This window comes from Lepidochelys kempii, chromosome 11 (genome assembly GCF_965140265.1).
Source record: "Lepidochelys kempii isolate rLepKem1 chromosome 11, rLepKem1.hap2, whole genome shotgun sequence".
Lineage (NCBI taxonomy): Eukaryota > Metazoa > Chordata > Testudines > Cheloniidae > Lepidochelys > Lepidochelys kempii.
Genome location: NC_133266.1, coordinates 29,425,075 through 29,449,192, shown reverse-complemented (window position 1 = coordinate 29,449,192; position 24,118 = coordinate 29,425,075). Strand labels below are relative to the sequence as shown.

Genomic DNA, 24,118 nt, shown 5'->3' with positions numbered 1-24,118 from the left:
ACCAGGGAAAAAAAGAAGACAGATTCTGTTTTCAAGATGGATGTTTATCTGAGCTAAGGGGGCCAGACCGATGATACATGCAAAAAGACAAGGCAGGAAGAGTTGCCTGGCCTAAGGACACTGACCAAACCCAGGATGCACCAGCAAAGTGAGATAAGATATGAGGACCACCCCAATCCCACCTCTACTTCCTCCCTTTTCAAACCTTACTACACCTTTAGGGAAGCTTTAAATCTATTTCATGCCACCAGAGTGGCACAAAAGGGACCTAAAGGGCCAATGGTCTGGCCATTTGATTCAGAACTCAAATATCTTTAACTAAAGGAAAATGCAGAGAAAACTCACTTCTGTTTCCCCCCAAGATTTTCTGGCGTGAAAGCCCTACTTTGAAGGGGTATTCATTGACCTTAGTGTCTGACTCATGAAGAATTAGTCTAATTTTTCTGGAAAGACTAGCTCTTTCCAATCACTAACAACAAACATACACCAATGCAAATGCCAAATCTTGCAAAGAACATTTTGGATTCCTCCCCATGGCTATGAATGTGGACTAAATAGGAATGCTTTTGCTGGAGATGTGGCAGAGTAGGCAGCATCCTGACTAATATTATTGGATCATGACCCAAAGGAAATGATTAACATAATCGAAAAATAATTGGATTATAAACCTACACTTTATAGCAGATATTCTTACCACTTTTTTCAGCACTAATAGATACAGCTAAATGATGGATTTTATTGCACTCTCTCAATCTTGGAGGTTTAGAGCGGTACTTTTCCTGCAATTAAGGATTGGTATCTGGAGATGGCTGAGGTGGCTCCTTATGAGCACTTGAAATAGAAAATGAATGATAAAATGTCAGATTTTGCATGTTTATAAGTCATCCTGGAATGGAATCATGAAGGAGTCAGAGAGTGAAGCACAGAGGAAAATGGAGTCAGGGCAACATGCCCTTGATTTTCTTCTTTCCTGTGGGCTGGAATGAAAGATTTCCAAGAGTTTGAGTTTAAACCTATGAAAACAGTTTTGCCCACTCCAATTCTCTCTCCCCTGAGTCCCCCTCCTCCTCCATTCCATATAACTGCATTCATTCATTCCCTCTCTCCTCTTACTCATTCCATACCCCATATTTGTTAACTCTCCTCTTAACCCTCATTCTCAACCTCCTCATCCTCCTTTTCAGTTTCTGCCTTTCTCCCCTTGCTACATAATCTCCCACTGTTTGGGTGAGAAAAGGAGAGAGGAAGTGGAGACTAGAGAAGGGGAGACAGAAATTGAGAAAAAGACAAGGGACAGAAGGAAAAATAGTTCTGGAAGCCTCCCCCCTACACCAGCAGCATGATAAATGGAAGCGAGAACTCTTGATTCCCTTCCCTCTATCCCCAGACCACCAGCAGCAGAGATGACTCAGAGAAATGTGATATCTCCCAACCTGACCAGGGTTACGAATTACACCTTGTGGGACACACACACAAGTGCTACGAATTACACCTGGTAGGACACGCACACAACTGCTGTGAATTATACCTGGTAGGACACGCACACAAGTGCTACGAATTACACCTGATAGGTCACGCACACCAATGTTACGAATGACACCTGATAGGTCACGCACAGTTCGAATCTAGGCTGAGGCACAGAAATAAAGCCCACAACTGCAGAGTTCCCAAAAGACACTAAGTTTATTATGCTCGAGCGTGGTGCCCCCCTGCTAGCCAGGAGGGGACCCTGAACGCAGATTATACAAAGGTTATATACCTTTTAGCAAAGCATATTGCCCTCGTGCATCGGAAACCTTAGCCAATAAACAAACCCTTGTCTTATCTACCACCTATCCCTGCTTGGTGCATTCCTCGTGCTATACCAGTATGTTAATTACACAGCATGGTCTTAAAGCCATGCATCAGTAACTTTTATTATCAGGATGGGAGGCCTCACATCAAGGCCAAGAGACAGGGAGTTAGAGACTGACAAAAACCAGATACTGGGAGTCAAGGCAGGCTGGAGACAAGGAGGAGGATTTTCACAGGGATTCAGTATCTAAGGATTACTCCTCCTGGTGTATGATGTGCTGGCATTTAAACAATGGTGGGCCCCAAACCAAAATGGAGTCACATGTGCTAACTTTTCCTTAACACCAGCAGCATCAGAAGTCACGGGGGAAGGAGGAACTTTGAGCCCTTGCCAGCTGTGGTACAAGAAGCTGCTGTGAAAGGGGGGACCCCTAGAGTTCTTTGCCTTCTTCCTTGATTAATGTCACCCAAGTGGCAGTAGGAAAGGGGGTCCCCATGAATCCAATAGCCGGACTCTCCTCTGGGTGAATCCTAACTGTGTGATGGTGAACTGGAGTTACCTTGTAGGAGGAGTGCTATATCCTGGGCAGTAACTCCGGGGCCATCTCTCTCTGTGCTTGCTAAGTGTTTTGCCATTGTCTGTTGTCCTTTATCTGTCTGTCCTGACCCCTGATTGCATTAACATTTTTCAGAATGTAGCCCTCAGCTGCTGCTGCTGTGCCACAGGGGTTGTTCTGGGAGTGTGGACTCAGCAACACAGCCTCATTGGGGAGTGTCACAGTTCAGGGCAACTGCATGTCTAGACCCCTTCTTCAGCTGTTTGTAATTCATTTCCCGTCTTTCTTTTCACTATACATTTAAGAACATAAGAACATAAGAATGGCCATACTGGGTCAGACCAAAGGTCCATCCAGCCCACTGTCTACTGACAGTGGCCAATGCCAGATGCCTGAGAGGGAGTGAACTTAACAGGTAATTATCAAGTGATCTCTCTCCTGCCATCCAACTCCACCCTCTGACAGAGGCTAGGGACACCAGTCCTTGCCCATCCTGGCTAATAGCCATTAAAGGACCTAACCTCCATGAATGTATCTAGTTCTCTTTTAAACCCTGTTCTAGTCCTAGCCTTCACAACCTCCTCAGGCAAAGAGTTCCACAGGTTGACTGTGCGCTGTGTGAAGAAGAACTTCCTTTTGTTTGTTTTAAACCTGCTGCCCATTAATTTCATTTGGTGGCCCCTGGTTCTTATATTACGCGAACAAGTAAATAACTTTTCCTTATTCACTTTCTCCACACCACTTATGATTTTATATACCTCTATCATATCCCCTCTTAGTCTCCTCTTTTCCAAGCTGAAAAATCCTAGCCTCTTTAATCTCTCCTCATATGGGACCCGTTCCAAACCCCTAATCATTTTAGTTGCCCTTTTCTGAACCTCTCCTAATGCCACTATGTCTTTTTTGAGATGAGGGGACCACATCTGTACGCAGTATTCAAGATGTGGGTGTACCATGGATTTATATAAGGGCAATAAGATATTCTCCATCTTATTCTCTATCCCTTTTTTAATGATTCCTAAAATCCCGTTTGCTTTTTTGACTGCTGCTGCACACTGCGTGGACGTCTTCAGAGAACTATCCACAATGACTCCAAAATCTTTCTCTTGATTAGTTGTAGCTAAACTAGCCCTCATCGTATTGTATGTATAGTTGGGGTTATTTTTTCCAATGTGCATTACTTTACATTTATCCACATGAAATTTCATTTGCCATTTTGTTGCCCCATCACTTAGTTTTGTGAGATCTTTTTGAAGTTCTTCACAGACTGAGCAGACTGCTTTCCCGAGCAGACTGAGACTTTTCTCTGGGCTTTTCCCTTTTAGAGTACTTGCTTTTACTGGCCTTGGCATTAATGACAATTCACAAGGTCAAAGATCCACACATGCTCCCACCATATATGTCACACTTCAGAGCAGCTGCACCGGTATGCCCCCTCTGTGGTCAACCAAAGGCACCCAATCTAGGCTCCCATCTCCTTAGCTGTCAGCTCTGTTGGGCAGAGATCTGCATCTCTCCCCATCCTGACTTGGATTTTTCCAGGCTGCACAGTTCTATGCTGACACTGAGTTCCCCTGAAAGCCAGACTGCCTAAACAGGCCTGTGTTGGTGCTTTGCTTTCTCCTCAGAGGCTATGAACAGCTGTAATTGCCCATGGTTAAAAGTTACCACATAGCTCTTTCTAAGCAAGCACATTTATTCCCAAGGTGAAAGCATTACCAGAGATCACCCGCGACTCCAATAAGAGCCCTGATAGGTGAAAAGTCGTTCAGCCCTCTCACAGGGTTCTTCTGTGGTTACCAGTTCGTAACTGCTTTTGCTTAGAACAAGAACACACATGGATAAGTCAGTCTTTCCTTTATACAGCTTTGGCCTCTGGTTTTCATGTTTAAGAATAGGTAATCAGCAGACAATGGTTTTCTGTGCAGGGCATAGCTTTAAGAGGTGGGAATTTGCATTCACCTCCCCCCTGCCCCAGGTATTTCCTTAACTTTGTTTGTCCCAAAAATTCCATCTTGTCTGGCACATTGATTAAAATAGTTTTTGAAGCTCATAACACTTCACAAGGGTAATGCTGGCCACATCTCTCTCCTGCAATCCCACAATAATACATAAACTTTGCATTCAATACAATGGACTCCAAAGATACTTAAACTTATTCAGTAAGGTTTTTGAAGGATATTGAAGTAAATTGTCCTGTCACATGGAGAGAAAGACACCAGGAGGGCTGCCTCCCTGATAGCTCTGTATGGATCTGTACACTTCAACTTCCTCTGTGTGTTTCACACTCACTATCCTCACTGGATCCTGTCTCATGTATGGCTGATAACTCACTGCAAATGGAATAGAGATAGATAGGAAATATATCAGATGTGATTAGTGATCCTATAGCCCAGTGTTCTGTCTCCTACAATGGTCACTATCTGATGATTCACAAGAAGCTCTGCAGCGGACAATTGTGTAGTAACCTGCCCACAGTGGAAGTCTCTTCCTAACCACTGTGGTTAGAGATTGGCTTATATCCAGAAGGATAAGGTTCCCATCTTATTTCTTTTAAAATCCTATGGCAAGTGCACTTGATTCCTATTAGAGAGAGAATGTTCTCTTCAGGTGATGTAACTACTTATTGTTGCTCTTTTCTCTACACACCTGCAGAGAGAAAAATGTTCTCATTATGTGACCATTTCATGGCATCTCTTACTTTTGAAGAAAGAGTTGGAGAAAGCCAGCTGGGATTGTGGAATAGGGAATCCATGTAAGGGAGTTGGCATTTTACCCACCCGTGTGCCCTTATTTTATTTGCACACACCACATATATTTTTTATGAACACAAAACAAAAAAATTCCAACCAGACAAGAGGCGTGGGCACTTGTATGTATCAATTGATGTAATAAGACTAATTTAAATGCAGCGTATATGTCTGAGACATATAGTGCTCTCTCTACATGTAGATTTTAATTTAGGAACTGAAACGAAACTGCTAGTTTGACTATTGTGACTGTGTACAACAGATCAGTTTAACTGAGTGTCAATACTTCCAGTAATCAAACTAGCAATATTTTGTCTTAAAACTGGTCTCCCTATAGTGGAGTAACCACATTAATCTTCTTATCTTTCTCAGAGAGCCAAACATTATTAAAACTGACCTGGTAATGCAAACTCAGGGATACATATAGTATTCTGGCAAAACAGGGATTGCAAACTATATAAAGAAGAAAGACTACTTTGCAAAAATGCTACCACCAGATCATATTTCATAGGCCACATTTTGCCCTTATTTACTGACTAGTAGGTTGCATAAGTATAAGTGACAACTGAATATGGCCCTTTATCTCTCTCATGCATTTGGTTTTGTTTCCCTGGCCATGAGAGAGAAACTTTTACAGTATATGTCCAACTGCCATTCATGGCCTAATGGATTGTCACCACAGATTCTATGGTATTAAAGGACTCATTCTTAACTCGTTTGGAAAAATGGCTATTTGGAAATGAGACAAATCACATATTTTTCTATTTTAATATGGAAAAGGAATAAAGCAAATGAAAGCACACAAGCTAATGTAATTTCATAATTTAATTTGTAGCGCTTTTAATCAGAAGCCTAGAAGAACTTTACAGACATGCTTCACTACATCAGTGATTAACCACTGGACCAAACCTCCAAGGAAAGTAGTGGATTCTCCATAATTTCTAGATGCTTTTCTGGAAGATATGCTTTTTTTCAAACACAAGTTATTGAGCCTACTACAGGGGTGCCTGAGTAACAGGGGTGCCTACGTTAAACAGGAAGTCAGACTAGATGATCTAAGGGTCCTTCCAGGCCTTAAAATCTATGAGGAAGTTAAGTATTATTGGTCCCAGTTTACCAAGGGGTTGAGTGGGATGCTTAAAGTTGTACAGCAAGTCAATGGCAAAGCCAATAATAGAACCCTGGAATATCAACATCAGATGCTGTGTCCTGAAGAATACTCCCAGAACTCTATGTAAAGAACAGTAGTATCTGAACTGAAATACCAATTGTAAATTTTATGGTTGAATTTGAGGCATTATGCACAACTGATCAAATAACCAATTTCCTTTCATAATAATTGAACTGCAAGCCTGCACACAAAGTAAACCATTTTTGGACTGAATTATCTCTGTATGTGCTGAATAACTCCAGTAGCCCTTATGCACAACAATTACAACAGTTTTTTACTATAGCAAATGTCGATCCACTTAAAAACCTCACAAACTTCACCCTCCAGCTGACAATGCTTGTTTGGCAGCGTGGGACTTGCTAGAATTCAGTATCTAAAACCATCAGCTAATGGATACTGAAGGAGAAATATACTGCTTGCTTGGTGGTACTTCTCTTCACTTAGTGGACCTGATTCATTTCTGTATTACTCCAGATTTATGTAGGTGTAACTTCACTGAAATCAATAGTTAAACTTGTCCAAAACAGAAGTAACACAGTGGCGAATAAGATCTAATAGGTTGTTAAAACGGGTCTACTATACTGCAGCCAAATTATTTTCTATGCGTTTTGTCCTGTAAATTATGCTGTTCTTCAAAATTAAATCATTTAAAGGCTATTACTAGAGATGTTTTCATGTAATATTCATAAGACTATATATTTCTGAATTCCTCTGAAGCAAAATACATCACCTGTAGCACTTACATTAGTGAAGTCCTGAAGCCTTAAAATTCCACCTGACCTGCAGAATGAATGCCATTGAACAACAACAAATTCCTGTAAAAGAGACGCTAACTGGAAGATGTAGTTTGAGGGCTCCAGGCCTGCATAAAGCTTTTCTGGTGTAATGGGACACAGTGTGACAAGGGGAGCAGGGGAGGAGAAGGGGAAAGTCTGTCAAACAAAATAAAGAAACCTTTAAACTTTTAAAGTTAATTTTTTATTAATATGGTAACTGAAAATATTAATAAAGAATCTCCAAAAATCCTGTTAGGATACAAGAAACAATGATGCTGCACAGTTAGCACAAATAAAGATTACAACAGAAGACAGGAAAAGAGAATGGGCCTATTGCTCTATTGTATTGTAGTCCCTTCACATCACTATAGTGGTCCACAGTATTCATAAAGCCAGTGGATATGGCTACTAGGGAATTATTTGGGGTTGGGGTTGAGATTGGCTGGGAGTAAGAGTGGATTCCACTCCTTGATCCATTAAATTCTGCTTCACTTCTCTTGGTTCCTAATGTTTTATCTATATAATAGGTCTAAGGTGAGTGGGGGAGGGGAACAAAACAAAACAATCCCAAACCCACCCAAATGATCATCCTTTTCCCATGAACTATATCTTTATCTTGACTCTTCAAAGGGGTAAGACTTTTCTGTTAAAACATAATTAGCAACTAGCTACCACCGCAAGAGGACCATTAGAAATGCATACACAGATTAGATTAGATGATGGCTTGGATGTAAAATCCATGTAAAACATTCCCAAAATAACAAATGGCTTCCATCAGTATATCAATACCTATCATGACAGGTTTCAGAGTAGCAGCCGTGTTAGTCTGTATCTGCAAAAAGAAAAGGAGTACTTGTGGCACTTTAGTAACAAATTTATTTGAGCATAAGCTTTCGTGAGCTACAGCTCACTTCATTGGATGCATTCAGTGGAAAATACAGTGGGGAGATTTATATACACAGAGAACAGGAAACAACAGGTGTATATAAATCTCCCCACTGTATTTTCCACTGAATGCATCCGATGAAGTGAGCTGTAGCTCACGAAAGCTTATGCTCAAATAAATTTGTTAATACCTATCATATGTACTTTGCAGGAGAACATTCACTCTCTAATATTTTTACCTGCCTTCCCAGCAAGATATTATCTTCAGTAACATCTTTGGATTTGTGAAGTAATACTCACCAACAAAAAGTTAACTCCTGAACCTTTAAATCACCTTGCTCAGCTGCCTGTGGGGTTCTGCCAGTTTTCCCTTCCAAAGTATTTTCATGCCTTCAATTTTTTTCTGTCACAATGCATATTCAGAAGGGGGTTGGATTAAGGCTGCACAGGCAACCTTAATTCTGGCATTTCCTAATTTGAATGTTTGACTTTGCAACGTTAATGTCCTTTTAACATAGCCTGTTTTGTGTTACATAATAATGGTAACACTTCTATAATGCCTGGAATGGGAGGATTGCAAATTGCTTTGAAACCAAGTCTTACAATGCCACAGTGGCTCATGTAAGTGTTCCTTACTTTATAGGTAGGTAAACAATATGGAGATGGTAAGTGGCTTGCCCAAATCACAAAGCAAGACCGTATCATCAGGGACAGACTCCAGAACTTTTGATTTTCAGTCCTTTGCTTTATCCACTAAATCATGCTCTCTGGACCTAGTACATGAATCATTCACAGACAGCCTGAACAGGGCAATTCATATTCAGACAGCTGGGGAAGAAGCACAGAGGCTGAAAGTTAATTTGGGTTTTAATTGAATGTGCTGTTAGAGATGCACCAAAACATATCAAAATGGCTCACATTTAATTTCCTATGGGGACAACTTGCCAATTTAGCCAATACAGAATTAACATCTCCTATCTTTCTTCTGCTTTTACTTGTTCCTTCTAAACAACACTGCAGTAGTTGCTGGCTAGCAAGGTTAGCCAAGGGACCAGCTTCCCTGTCACTATTCTCCTCATTCTGTCCCTTACTAGGCTGGTAAAAACACGTTAGGCCTGGAGGCATGTGCAAGTATTAACAGAGGGGTGGGGGGAGAAGTTTATCTGTCACTCTTGCATACGTTCATGAATAGCAGGGTAGTGGTGCAGCTCCTTCTCATTCACAGTAATAGTATGAATATGTATTACATGCTGTTACTGCATTATTAAAATTCTATTAAGGAAATTTATTAATTTGATTGCTGCAGGAGCTTTGAGCTTAGATTTTTTTGTAGAAAAATGAAACATCTCTTTTCTGCTTGTTGGTTGAAAAACCACTGTGAGTATAGAGGACGTGCAAATTTTTATAACAATAATACTTTGTAGCTTCACTTGGGCCACTGGTAGTTATTCAGCACTTGACAACTTGGACTATATCAGTACATGAATGGCCATTGTATTGTGTGTTTGATACATTCCTACAGACTGCATTGACTTTTGATTCTACATGAGTCTCTAATTTTTTAAAATAAGTTTTTTGACAATTAAATCACTTCTTGTCCTAATCAAAATCTCTCTTCCCTCATTTGGTTTAAGCCATTTGACTAAAGAAGATGTAGTAAAATATACTGCTTCAAGTACTTTGCCCTTCCCTTTTGCCCTTCCCTTATCACGAGTGACAAGTAGCCATTAGAAAAGCAAACAAAACAATAAAGAACCCTGAACATAATTTCAGACCTGGAACCTTATACAAGCATAACCATCAATATTATTCCATCCTCACCATCAAGAACCATTGAACAATAGGATCTTATTGTAACAAGACAGAGAAACCATTACTCTTCAGAAGTCCAAAAGATGCAGATGCAGTAGCAGCAGTCCAGCCACCCAAGCTTTGCAATGCAGTTGTCAGGCAGAAGCAGATCCTTTTGAAATTTGGCCCTCCATTCTTACCAGCACTTCTCTGGTTCCAGAATTTCAAAGAAAATGGTGCATTTGATCTTCCACCTGGGCACTGAACTCTTTGTTCTACTTCTGAAACATGAGAAAGTATACAGCTAATTTTTTTTTAAAAGTGCAAGGTGAAAAGGGTGACCATGCTGTGACTGTACATCACCTTTTCTACTACTTTTAATAAAGAGTTAAGAAAAGGTGTACATGGTGGCTTCTCTTTCATTATGTTCAAATCCAAAAGCATGCACATATATCTTTAAGCCTCCTTTGTGCTTCCCCAATCCTGGGCTATTCTGGGGGCTGCAGGGACTCATGGCATAATTTAGACCAGAGGTGGGAAATTTTTTTGGCCTGAGGGCCACACCTGGATATGGAAATTGTATGGTGGGCCATGAATGCTCACAAAATTGGGGATTGGAGTGCAGGAGGGAGTGAGGACTCCAGCTGGAGATGTGGGCTATGGGGTGGGGCCAGAAATGAGTTCCGGGTGCGGGAGGGGGCTCCGGGCTGGGGCAGGGGGCTGGGGTGCAGGAGGGGGTGAAGGCTCTAGCTGTGGGTGTGGGCTCTTGGGGGGGGTAGGGATGAGAGGTTCAGAGTGCAGGAGGGGGCTCCAGGCTGGGGCAGGGGGTTGGGGTGTGAGGGGTGAGGGCTCTGGCTGGGGGTGTGGGGTGTGGGTGCAGGAGGGGGCTCCGCAATGGGACTGAGGGGTTCAGAGGGTAGGAGGGGGATCAGGGCTGCAGCAGGGGTTGGGGTATGCTAGGAGGTCAGGGATGCAGGCTCTGGGCAGCGTTTACCTCAAGCAGCTCACGGAAGCAGCGGCATGTCCCCCCTCTGGCTCCGCGCGCTGCCCTGTCCGCAGGTGTCCCCCCTGCAGCTCGCACTGGCCATGGTTCCCAGCCAATGGGAGCTGGGAGCTTATACTTGGGGCAGAGATAGCGTATGCAGCCCCCGGCTGCTCCTACACATAGGAGCCGGAGTGGGGGACATGCCACTGCTTCTGTGAGCTGCTTGAGGTAAGCGCTGCCCAGAGCCTTGTGACCTTGTGCAGCCATGTGGAGCCGCGGCATGTGCAGAGCGGGGCAAGCCCCCAACTTTGCTCTGTGGCTGGAATGCCAGAGCTCAAGGGACAGATAAAAGGTCTCATGGGCCAGACGTGGCCCGCAGGCCATAGTTTGCCCACCCCTGATTTAGGCTGCATGCCTAAGATATGGCAGCCTCCCTGGGCTGCCCTGAGGATCATGGAGCTGCTGCAAATTTCTGCAGCACTGCATGCTACAAACCCATGCCCAACACACCCTTTATGCAGTACTTGCAAGGGGGTCCTCAGAAAGCAGCCATATTGCGATCTTCTGCAATAGCTGAGCCTGGGGGATCTTCCCACAGCCAGAGTCAGCACTTCGAAAGCCCATTTACACTGTTCTAGCCCTTTTATCTGGTGTAAAGGTGCCAGGGTAGGGGGTGAGGACCTCACATGTAAGGTTGAGTATGAATCGTCAAACCTAAAAACCAAACCCAAACTCCTTCCAAATACAGATCCAAACTAGCAAAGAACTTTTTTTCCCTTACTTTATCAAAGAAAAGACAAAGAGGACATGGTCTCCTTAGAAATACAAAGACAAAGTACTTGTAGGCTTAACTTACAGAGGCACTTCATCAGTACAGGAGACATTCAATATAATTACACTTTGGAATGGATGGGAAATGGGTATTGATACAAAGCTGGATTGTGACTCGGAAGCAAGGTCCAATGAAGAACAAAAGCAACAAATTAAGGTGTCATTAATGGAAGATAGAGTGAGAAAGGTGGCCTGGGGAGAAGAATCTAAAAAAGCAGAAACTAAAAAGGTATGAGCCACATTAGTAAAGGTATCACAACAATCACTTAAGTAGCTTTTGGAATAAATGTAATATTGAAATCCCTTGAAACAGAGCCTTTAATTCTCACTGATTTCCCAAAGTGGCTCACCAACTGTATTACAAACAACATTTTGTCAGATGAATTTCAGTTTAAGTAGCTGTTCTAGCTACTTTGGGCCAAATTTAACCTAAGTGCAATTCCACTGACTTCAGTAGAGTCATACTGGAAATTAACTGGATAGTTCTTTAAATATCCCAAAGGGTCTATTTGTAAGTGACTCATGTTTTTTTACACAAGATTTTTCATATAATTTACATGGGGGAAAAAACCTTTTAAATTGCCTCTACCAAATAAGTTAAATAAAACAGATTTTCATTTTAGAACACATGCTAGAGGCCCTTCAGTCCATTAAAAGATGGACAAGAAGGAAAAAGGGGAGGAATTATCATGCACCAAGAGCGTTGTATTGATTTATGAGTGTGAAATTCACTAATTATGGGAAGAAATTCATAAGAGATTTAAATCTGTTAAGGTAGTGAAATGTGGATGATCACGATGGCCTCTTCTGACCTTAAAGTCTATGTGCTATTAAGGCCAACCAAAGTTATCTGCCCTATAATTATACCACAAGCAAAATGAAAGAATCTAATATCTGATTGTGTCTTTAAAATCAGCTAATCTGGGACTACAAACACTATTAACCATTATTATAAATGTATGGTTATTACATGGCATCACTACAAATGCAGAGCTATGGTTGTCTGAGTACCTTGACTATCTGGACTATTCTCTTCCACACTTGAACATGTTTGAATTTCTTTTAGGTTGAACCTTCATGCTGAATTTCCTATATTTATAATATTTGTTATTTTTTGATAAAGGTAGAAATATTGCAGGGATGTCACAACTAAATTACTGATTTGTACAAAACTTTATGTTAACACAGTATAATTCTAGGATAAAAACTAAGGGACCTATGTTTTGAGAATGTGTGTGAATTTGTAAATTCATTTTAGGTTTATAGTTATACTGTGTCCAGCTTTTGATAGTTGATTTAAAAAGAAGTTTTGTCTCAGATGCTTTGTAGGGGTCAAAAGCTGGTCTGGTTGAAGTCAGTGGAAGTTTTATCGACTTCAAGGAGACCAGAATTTGATTGTTGGAATTCATCCCAAAATAACCTAACAAAAAATATAGAACTGCAGGAGTAAGAGCAATAACAATGGAAAAATATGCAGGTATAATGAGATCATATCAATTTTATCTCATTTCTGAGGCATACATGAAGAGAAATGCATTATAGTGTTGCAGACTATGAATAGTGAATGGAATGCTGCCATGTAATGATTATGTAATTTAAGAATTTTGCACTAGAATTATTAAGCAATTTTCTCTGATGCTAATGTTCAACACTGGGAGGCAAATTTTCCTTTCTGTGTTTTGACTAATCAACATCAACTTTCATACTTTTTTAAGCCTTTTGCTCAAATTGTAATGAAGCTCGTTAGTCACCACAATAGACTAATATGATACTAGTTATGAGGCAAGGTAAACAGAATGACATATTGCACAAGACGTGCTGATTCAGATACAGATACAGCCGGGCTCATATTTAATGCAGATTGATTGTGTTCACTGCGAAGACTTTCTACCTTAGAGTTCATTTTTAATGCAACAATATAAAAAAGAATATTGTACCTATTTATGTCTAAGGAATGTTCAAATCAGCTGATCTTTTCCCTACTTAGTTTTCTCTATCTAGTAGTAAAAAATTATTTCATTTCCTGGGGCCATAATGCGTGTCATTCAGTTAAGATATAATTGGAAAGAGCACACATATTCTGGCTTCCCCCCCGGTGCTGAGGCCAAGTCTTATTAGTTAAATTATTAACTCATATTTCCCCTTAAGAAAAGCCCCTTTTAGAGCAACACACTGCGGGCGGTAGTTGTGTCCCAAAAGTTGTGAATGCCAAGTGGCATTAGATGCTACTACTGCTTCAGTCCTTCCTTCTGCTTCTTTAGTATCCCTTCCCCTGCATTGTAGTAGGGAGGAACAGTGCATGTTATGTCTGAACTCTCCTTTCATTTTAAATTTTGAATTAGTTTGCCCAACTACATAGGTTGATGTGTTCACAGAGCTCAAGGATTTTCATGAAAAATTCATTTTCACTCAAGCAAATTGATAAAGCCAAAATTGGCAGCATTACCCCTCACCAACAGTGATGTTTTTTGCAGCAACAGCAAATGGAGGATCGTTTGCAAGAAAAGCATCTGTAATCCCTGTGCAACATAATGCTTTATCTTTTGGACTTCAAAACAGTTCTATGTTACTTCTGTGTGTCTCCTCCCGCTAGTAATTTGAAACAAAGGGACACTTGAATATAAGTGCATTGGTTTAATAAACATTCAGCTGAAATAATTAGTGTTGTTTTTTTCCCCAAAATCAAGGTACAAGCTGTTCCATGTTAGCGTAAAATGCATAAAGCAACAAAATTAAGCTGAAGGCACAGACTGCAAACCTAAACCAATGGGTATTAAAATATTCTGCTCTCAGAAGTGGGAGTGGCAAGGCTAATTATATATGATCCTAAGTGACAAGAACAGGCAGAACAGAGTGATGAATAAGGAAAAACAATTTTATATTCACTACAGCAAAATCAAGAGTCTGGTGCTCTGATAAGCACAGGCAGAAGGGAACATTGCCAGGGGATTTAATAATTTTATTAAGATGATGTTAAAGTAAAAAGAAAATGGTACAGAGTTTAAGCATAGAAGTTTCTGGTTATCAGGGAATAAGGTACAGATTATCAAGAGGTACAAAATTCAGTTTAGGAACGTGTGGCGTAAAGAATACATAATCTGCAATCTCCCCGATTGGGGGTAAAAGGTTAACGGGTCAAAGTACAGACATTGAGATATGGGGGTATGTTGTTCATATAATGGCTATGTGTGTGGAGTATAATGAGTGGATACGATGATGAGGATGGATTTACCCTCATTTGGTGGGATTTAATGTTCAGTGAGTTTATGGTTCTAGTTCATATGGTCCCATGGAAAAAGTCTCTCAGTCCCTTTCCCATAGTTGATGCATGATGTCGTACTGGCTCCCTGCTGCTCTTCCTGGTACTCAATTGTTATTCTGGGGTGTTGGCCAAATCTCACTGAAGCTGGTGGGCATAACCACCGCCCTTCAGTCAACATAAATGTAAGAAACAATCAAGCTTCTTTTCAAATAAATGTGTTATTCTCTAAAGGGCCACAATAGCCCTTTTCCTTAAGCTTCTTTATGTAACCAGATGGATGAAACAATAGAAGCCACCACCCAAAACACAGGAACATGGAGAAGTTGACCCACATGGCCCAAGAGGTTTCCCTGGAGACTGATATACCAAACACAGGGACTGAGGCATTGACTAGCGGAGGTATGTGTGTGAGAGAGACAGAAAGAGAACAGAAACACACAGCAGTACTGAAAAAAGAAGCCAAAAAGCCGAAACACATGCAGAGAAGCCCTTGTACAATAAGCCTGAGGGAAAAGTTGAGAGCGTGAGCTTAGGGGTAAAGTACTGGCTTAAAAGGGCTTGGAGCTGTGAGCAAAGACACTGGTTCCTGTTGTATTCAAGGAAACAGGATTTTGTGCTTTCTTTGTGAACAAAGAAGATTGCATCAAAGAAATATCTATTCCATCATCAATTTATCCTGACAGAAGCAGCCTGCTAGCCCTCAAATTTGGCTAGCCACTGGGGTAAAAAAGGGGTAACAATATGTTGACCAGCAAGCGGGACTCCAGCAAACACTTCCTCACTGGGGGTGGCATTACCTGTTCTGCCGACTGGCGGTTCATCCACCGTGCCCAGCTCACCTGCATCCCGCTTAACGGAGCCATCTGCCATGGGAACCAAGACAAGTGTTGCAGGAAGTGCGGCTACTCCAACAAGACCCTGCCCCACGTCCTGTGCAGCTGCAACCCCCACTCCAGATCCTGGCAGCTGTGCCACAACGCCATCCAGAACCGCCTGGTGAAAGCCTCGCACTGCACCTGGGGGAGGTCACCGTGAACTGCGCCATCCCCGGTACTGACAGCCAGCTGTGACCTGACATTATCATCACCGATAAGGCCCAGAAAAATGTCAATGTCACGGTCTCCTCTGAGAACAGGACCCTGGCCTTTCGCGAAGCCCAAGCTTGTAAGCTGGAAAAGTATGCTCCCCTGGCTGACACCCTGAGAGCAAAGGGCTATGAGGTGCAGATGGACACCCTGATCGTCGGAGCCCTGGGCGCCTGGGACCCCTGCAATGAGCATGTGCTGCGGACCTGCGGGATCGGTCGATGCTACACATGTTCATGCAGTGCCTCATGGTCTCAGACACCATCCGATGGTCCAGGGACATCTACACCGAACACATCACCGGCCACCGACAGTACCAGGAGGCATGAGCTGGAGCGACATCATGCATCGATTACAAGAAAGGGACCGAGAGATTTTGCCCATTGGACCATATGAACTGGAACCATAAATTCACTGAATGTTAAATCATACCAAATGAGGGTCTATCCATCCTCATCATCGTATCCACTCATTATACTCCACACCTGAACATAGCCATTATATGAACAACATACCCTCATATCTCAATGTCTGTACTTTGACCCATTAACCTTTTACCCCCAATTGGGGATATTGCAGATTATGTATTCCTTATGCCATCCGATCTTAAACCGAACTTCGCACCCCTTGATAATCTGTACGTTATTCCCTGATAAACTTCTATGCTTAAACTCTGTACCGTTCACTTTTTTTTTTTAAACATCATCATAATAAAATTTTTAAACCTGTTCTTCTTAATGGCCACCTCTGAGAGAAGCTAGCTAACAGCCAGAAATATTTCTTTGTAACTGATTCAGGGGAGGCTCACTGTAAGCAAATTCTGACAGAGCCACAGGTAATACAAAGTATGGATTTTGTCCTCCAACTTCATTTCAGCACAAAAAATTTCAGCACAAGTGGGGACATAGCCTCCGTCTCGTATACCAGATGATTTTCTGAGAAACTGGACAATGCAGTGGCCACATGAATACTGCTCTGACAAATATTGGCATTGCCAGCACCCACTGGCCTAGCTCTAGACTAAAAAAATCACTTGAAGGCATAGTAGCAGTAGTGTGGCAGCTGCTCAATCTCAAACTCACTGTTGAAGGATTCCCTTCTACCTCTTTTGTTGAAAGACTAATCAGGTGTTTTGGACACTGCTCCTTGCAAATCTGAGCAGGATGAGCAAAGCAGCCATCATCATGCTGCTGGCCACGTGAACATGGAGAATAAACAGCCATTGTTCAGGTAACATTGTTACAGTCAGTCTATGAAGCGAGAACTACATTTGGTGCATGTGTGCATTAATTGAGTTTTGGTACTACTTACTTTCAGTCAAAAGACAGGGGAACAGCTCTTTTATTCCAATTCTGCCGGCCTAATCCTAGAAGTGCAGAAAAGTTAGCTCAACTTTTCATATGTTTACAGGTTCAATTCAAGTTTTAACTGAAGATTTGTATATAGAGGCACTTATAATGGACACATGCTAGTCTCTGTATAGGTGAGAGAACTTTACCTGAACTTGTTCATCCATTACTAGTGACAACATTGTAAGAGCTAAGAGCTTTTGGCACCACTTGAGTAACAGGTTGATTTCCCAGCAAGGCCATATTTTCAATAATTATATCATTATAATATATTCAAGTAATGCAAATACATTGTGATGGGCAGAACAGGCACTTTGGGACCACAGAGGGGGCCAGCATCCTCCTGGTGCACCAACATCACAGGCACTGACTTTTGTTTTTGCCGGTGGGTACACCCTCGCTCCACCCTGAAGCCCTGCTCCCGCTTGGTCTCTTTCCCTGAGACCCCACTCCTGCTTGGCCTCTTCCCACTCTCTCTCTGACCCCTTGGCCCCACCTGCCCACCTACCGCTCGCTCCTCTTCACCCCCTCCCCTGAGGCTTCCCTGCACACCCACCGCTCTCTCCTCTCTGCTCCCTCCCCCAAAGTTCCCCTCCCGCCTGCCCGCCACTTGCTCCTCTCCAACCCCTCCCTCTAGCGCCTCCCACCCACTCCTCTCTACCTCCTCTCCGCCCCTTCCCTCGCCTACCTGCAGGGGAGGTCTGGGCATACCTGAGTCACAGGCTCTTTTTCCCAGATGAATTGTCACCAGCCTTCCACACTTGCAATGTGAGAAAGCCACATGGTGTTGTTAAAACCTTGTGCTTTTAGAAGTGGAGAGAGGAGTTGTGTGACAAAAGTAGCTATAACTACTCTGTGAGTGGTCCAAGTAACAGATTTCTGTTCTTAGGAGGGGGAGTTTCCAGACAGGATACAAGTTATTCTAAAGTTTGGAAGAACTAGCATGCACATGGGACTGTCATCAAAACCTAAGGATGGAGACCAGAGCTGTCAGAAACAAAAAGGGAAACACAAGGGGCCCACTGGAGGTGTCTCTGGCAAGATCATTGCTAGCTGTCAGTCCCCAGGGCAGGGACACTAGTCTCACCAGTCTACTGAACTCATTGCTGAAGGCGTTAAAACATTTGCCATCAGCTTTGAGGTGCCACCTCTTTTGTGCCTTAGGAATAACAATAAAAAGTTGGTCGCCGATTAAAGTTTTCTGCCAAAGCTCACTTTATATACAGCACCTGTGGTGTCGGAAGAACTGTGGCAAACCATAAATAAAATTAAAGCCTCAGAGTGGGAAGCGTAAAGTATTGTGTCCATTATGATTATTAGAAAGAAATTGCTATCATTTTCTCTTTTACTTTCCACTTATGTTATAGGAATTGTCTAGAAGTGGGTGAATATTTCACAGCATGTTTGAGGAATATAGAGCCCTATTTGAATACTCAAATAGTCATGTATTCTCTTTGGCTATGTTCATCTTTTTGTGTTTGCTTCCCATGAATAGTCTAATGAACAAGTTTACAGGCAGGAAAGTTTGCCAAAACAGCACATTTTACGAAGTTATTAGAAAATACTCAGCAAAGACAAGTTTTCAACCAGTAAATTTGAATATTTCACACCAGAACAGGGATTCTGGCCCAGGTTCAGCAAACCAATTAAGCTATGCCTAACTTTAAGTATATAAATAGTGCCACAGAAGTCAGCAGGTTACTCACATGCTTAAAGTTAGACATGTGCATAATTGCTTTGCTGAATCAGGACCTCGAATGGAGTTACAGTCATATAATCTGGGAACAGAAACAAAATAATATGAACCTATGTGCTCAGTGAGAACTAACCAACACAGATTTAATTTCAAGTGTAGAACACTCACATGATCAGTCATGAAATTATTTGGTGAACAGTATGTCATGAATAAATTTGAGACAACCACAAGCTGTTCATAGATAATTTACGAATAGAAAAAGATAGCCTACATTTGCTGAATAACTATTTCCTACAAGACGCATAGAGTCTGAGGTCAGAGAGACCTTCCTGCACACTGCAGGCCACAGAACCTCACCCACCCACTCCTATAATAGACCTTTAACCTCTGGCTGTGTTACTGTCTTTTAGCATGGACCATGATTATTTACAGGGGAGGAAGAGGCAAGAGCTGTATAGGTTTGCCACATGCAGTTTTGTCAAAGGAAAATCAAGGTCTACATTTTGTATTATATTGTGGTAAATATCTCCCAGACTGTATTGTTATAGAAACAGAAAGGAGAGGGAATGAATGGAGTTCTACAGAACAATACTGATCAAAGGAGAAATTTCACCATTTATTCTCTTGAATATCACCACCTCATAAGCCCACACTGTGATGACTGGCACATGAACACAATAGCTTCTGCTTTCGTTGCTATGAGAACATTGATTATATTTGTTGTCTATTACATATTGTAAGTTTCTCACTGTACTGCTTTAAATATTGATAAAAGAAAAGCCGCAGGACTGCATATTATTCATTTGTACCCAAGTTCACAGCAGGAGAGGTTGTTGGCCAATGCAATGAAGCTTATGAGTCTGTAATGAACAGTTGTTCCTTTGAAATAGTTTATGCATCATGTTAAATGTTGTCTAGGAAACAGTGATACCTTGAAAACCCTATAGAGAAATGAGCTGAACTAGTAGCAAAAAGGAAAATAAAAATACTTAATTTCCTGTTTCGGAGTTTATGAGTGTCTCGATAAAGGTTTCTGAGTTACCGGCATCTATCATAGCTACCTGTCTATATCAGGCCTCAAAACAGGCAGGGAGGGGAGAGAGCACAAGTATTCTCCCAAACTCCATCTTTTTGAGACAGATACCAAAATGGGACATATGATACCCTAGGCTTTGTTGGGCTTAACTCCCCAGGTGGGGCTTGAATGTTCTGTAGGTAGTGTTGGACTAAGTTTACCATCAGTAGAGCTTGGATACCCCTCAGCTTGGCTCCTCCATGGTGGGCTGTAAGTGCCCTCACCCTCAGCTCTGCCAAGCTCAGCTCCTCCTTGGGGAAGTGGGGGTTGGGGTAGCTGGGAGGCCTTACTGGCCTCTGGATGAAGTTCTGGGTTGCTGCCTATGCAGCTGCTCCTGTTCCTCCTGCTCTGGCTCAGCCACTGTAGCCCCTGATACTTTTCCCATCCCTCACCACTTCCATTTCCCATGCTGCTGCCACCCCAAGGTTGTTTCTGTTCCCTTTTGTGGGAGGCAGCCCTTGGGAAGTGGTTTTTGCATTTCCTTTCTCTGTCCCATCTGGGGTTGCTGTGTTTCCTTCATCATCACGCTCTTGCCAGGAGCTGGGGTGAATGAAGTGGTGATGAAAGAACAGGCATCATGAAAGGGGTCTGCTACCCTCAAGGGTGGGGCATGCCCAATCCTGCCTGAAATCTGCGGGGGCATCAAGGAGACCTTACCGGCAGATGACCAGGAGTCCATGGACTCGGTTGAGTCCACAGAGATCATGGCTCCCAACACGCTACAGAATGAGCTGTGCCTGTTCCTGTCAGACACGTGTGGCTCCAAGAGAAAGGTACAGCTTGCGCTCCAGCGATGGGGGGACTTCCATCTGGTCCTTCAGGCCATGAGTGCCATGTTAGGGGACAACAGGGGGACCAGAAAGCAGGATGCTACAGCCTTCCAGAAGGCCTGCAGCTTCAATGATTCCCTGCTCACCTTTGGGCCAGGTTGTTGTGAGGCTCTGTGGGGATGGCTGGCACTCCTGGCCATGAGGCTCCTCTACCCCACTCCCCAATGAAACACACCAGCTTTGCCTCCCTGAACACCCAGGTCTGTAGAGTGGGTCTCTGCAAATGCTCTTCTTCCTTTGGGTGGGGGTGAGAGGGTACTCTGTTATTTTCCTGTAGAAGACCCACACAGACCCAGCTGCTGAAGGTGGCTGGAGTGAGGGGACATAGTCTATTTCAGCCACCTCACTATGCTCTCTGGTGGGGTGACCACCCTGCTCTCCCTGGACCTATAGCCCAGGGTATTAGAGGGGTCACTGAGGTTGTGTTAACTCTCCTGCTGCACCTCCCATCCTGCATGGAGGCGCTGATGCTCAACCTCATTAACATCAATGCCCCGATACCAGGTCCAGAGACGGTGTGTTTCTTCTGGCTGGCATCTGCCTTCCTCAGCGCTCTAGATTCTCACAAGTACCTGGTCCTGGACAGGGACTTCATGACCACACTGACTGCATGGGACCCTCTCAGAGCCGAGGGGGAAATTAGTTGTTGGCTCCTTCACAGAACCGTGAGCATGGGCATGTATCTAATGTGGTTCATGGCCTCACTCCACCTCTGCTTTTCTGGAGCAACACGGAGACCCTGGGGCACATTTATGGAGGGTGTGCTACACTGCAACCCCTTTTCCGGCTCTTCCAGAACCTCCTCCTGAAGTTCCAACTGCACTTTCCCTCACACCTCCTGCTCCACGCATTCCCCATCCATGGCCTCACAAAGTCACAAGACCACCTCACCAACCTCCTCCTGGCACTGGCCAACATGGCCTCCATGCAGGTTGACAAGGAGGAAGCTGGATGGGGTGGCATTGGCGATTGTGGGGCCTACTTCCAATCCCTCCTTAACTTATGTCTCCAGGCAGAGTTCCTCTAGGTGGTGACCGCTGCCTCCCTGGATGCCTTCAAAGAACAGTGGGCGCTGCCTGGGGTACTCTGTTTGGTGTCCTCATCTGGCTTCCTGTGACCTTTATTCCCACCCCAGTTTTTTTCATTTGTTGTCCCCTTGGGGTTTGTTGGGGTCTATAGCTCCTCTCCTTATGCTGAGGTGGGGTCTGTCTTTAGCAATGGGCAGGCTCACACCCACCCACCCTCAGTGCCACAATAGGTGCTCCTCCTCTTCCGCTGACACCAATACCGCATTCTCCCAGGCAGAAAGAATTGGTAGTGTATTACCTAGCAATCAGAAATTAATGACAGCAATGAATAGCAACCTCTACTGAGGTTGCAGTTAGTAGTAACAGAAGGACCTGGCATTGGTACTTCAGGCAACAGCAGGGGACCCTTCAGATTGTCAATGACTCCCCCTAGCCCCTGGACTTACAGCTAGGTCTTTAAGGTCAGCTGTGTGTTTGTAGTCAGTACCACTGGAATTCTGGTGAACCAAAGGCACAACAAGATCATAAGATGGCTCCAGAGTGACAGCCAGGCAGTGGGGCAGGATTGGGAACAAAATAAAAAAGGTAGCCACCCCACCAAAAAAACCAAGCTCACTGAGCAGACTTGAGCTGTCCCAGTGAAAGCTGTGACCTAGGTATTTATAATGCAAAAATCACTGCAAACCTTGTGGTAGCCTAGCATGTGATGGACTGGACATTGTAATAATTGTTCCACTGTGTCATAAACTGGACTACAGCCAAGTCAAAATCCCTTACCTTCCCGCTCTGTTTGGCTCCCCGGCCCTTCTCTGTCTTTTTCTTCATCTCCAGTCAGCACTCTTCCCTGGCTCCTTGTCCTGCTCAGCTCTGGTTCCATGTCCAGTCTCTATTCCCATCCCACAGAGCTCTTCACAGTTCTCCCTGCCCTCCTAGACACTGCGCTCCCTTAACCCTCCCCCCATTGGGGGGTCTCTTCCTCACCCTTCCCAAGCTATTTATGCCAGTTCCAGTCTCTTTACACCTCTGCTAAATGTTTAGTCCCTACTCCAAGTCATAGAGACTTTAGAGCTTCTGTCACGGTTCCTCCCCCACTCTGAACTCTAGGGTACAGATGTGGGGACCTGCATGAAAAACCTCCTAAGCTTATCTTTACCAGCTTAGGTCAAAACTTCCCCAAGGTACAAAATATTACACCCGTTATCCTTGGACTGGCCGCTACCACCACCAAACTAATACTGGTTACTGGGAAAGAGCTGTTTGGACGCGTCCTTCCCCCCAAATACTTCCCAAAACCTTGCACCCCACTTCCTGGACAAGGTTTGGTAAAAAGCCTCACCAATTTGCCTAGGTGACTACAGACCCAGACCCTTGGATCTTAAGAACAATGAACAATCCTCCCAACACTTGCACCCCCCCTTTCCTGGGAAATGTTGGATAAAAAGCCTCACCAATTTGCATAGGTGACCACAGACCCAAACCCTTGGATCTGAAAACAATGAAAAAGCATTCAGTGTTTTACAAGAAGACTTTTAATAAAAAATAGAAGTAAATAGAAATAAAGAAATCCCCCCTGTAAAATCAGGATGGTAGATATCTTACAGGGTAATTAGATTCAAAAACATAGAGAACCCCTCTAGGCAAAACCTTAAGTTACAAAAAAGATACACAGACAGAAATAGTTATTCTATTCAGCACAATTATTTTCTCAGCCATTTAAAGAAATCATAATCTAACACATACCTAGCTAGATTACTTACTAAAAGTTCTAAGACTCCATTCCTGTTCTGTCCCTGGCCAAAACGACTACAGACAGACACAGACCCTTTGTTTCTCTCCCTCCTCCCAGCTTTTGAAAGTATCTTGTCTCCTCATTGGTCATTTTGGTCAGGTGCCAGGGAGGTTACCTTTAGCTTCTTAACCCTTTACAGGTGAGAGGAGCTTTCCCCTGGCCAGGAGGGATTTCAAAGGGGTTTACCCTTCCCTTTATATTTATGACAGCTTCACAATACCAAATGTAAGAATTTTTTAACATTGGCAAAACAATGGATTTTCCCCAACCTCATTCTGACAAACAGTTGAACCATTTTAAGCTTAAAAAAAAGTCAGCCAGAAGCAGACACCTGGCACAGAAGACATTAGCTGAAACACCAGAAGTCTGTCAGAGTTCTAAGCAACTGAAAACAGTTTTACATGGGAAGTGTCACCCAACTTCAATTATAGGCATCTCTACTTGCTCTGCCTATAATCGTGATG

General features: G+C 43.2%; 1 protein-coding gene across 7 annotated transcripts in view; it reads right to left on the bottom strand.

Annotated features, from left to right (window-relative positions):
- GALNT13 (polypeptide N-acetylgalactosaminyltransferase 13) overlaps nucleotides 1–24,118 on the bottom strand; it is a 504,126-nt gene that overhangs the window by 93,677 nt on the left and 386,331 nt on the right. Inside the window, exons 18-19 of one of the 7 annotated variants that reach the window (XR_012154252.1) lie at nucleotides 17,199–17,253; nucleotides 9,829–10,005 (exon numbers count right to left, since the gene is read on the bottom strand). The exons of 5 other annotated variants lie outside the window; for them this stretch is intronic. The gene's annotated coding sequence lies outside the window, so the exon portion shown is untranslated. Of the gene's footprint in view, nucleotides 1–9,828; nucleotides 10,006–17,198; nucleotides 17,254–24,118 lie in introns of those variants that run through there. One more of the 7 variants, XR_012154253.1, reaches the window with a different exon arrangement.